General features: G+C 40.9%; 1 protein-coding gene across 1 annotated transcript in view; it reads left to right on the top strand.

Moving 5' to 3' along the window:
• LOC118748304 (zinc finger protein 91-like) overlaps window positions 1–269 on the top strand; it is a 9392-nt gene that overhangs the window by 6866 nt on the left and 2257 nt on the right. The window lies entirely within an intron of this gene.

Here is a 269-nt window from a genome sequence, read left to right as displayed (position 1 = left end):
AAGGCGAATTTATACAAGGTGGTGTTACTGGCGAATTTAGATTTCCGCCGGGGTCCTTGTGAGTGTCAAAATTATGTGTTTGTTGTAATATGAATTCGCCTTGTTTACTACAAACATATCATATTGACATTCAGAAGGGCTGCGGCGAAAATCAAAATTCGCCAGTAACACAGTGAAATCAACGGCTCCGGAAACACCACCTCAAGGCGAATTTATACAAGGCCACCCAAAAACAAAAACTGCACAAACAAATCATACGCACATTGACA

This window comes from Rhagoletis pomonella, unplaced genomic scaffold, assembly GCF_013731165.1.
Source record: "Rhagoletis pomonella isolate Grant_MI unplaced genomic scaffold, Rhpom_1.0 Rhpom_scaffold_00013, whole genome shotgun sequence".
Taxonomy (NCBI): domain Eukaryota; kingdom Metazoa; phylum Arthropoda; class Insecta; order Diptera; family Tephritidae; genus Rhagoletis; species Rhagoletis pomonella.
Note: the sequence above shows the minus strand (reverse complement) of the source record. Positions and strands in the feature narration are given on the sequence as shown.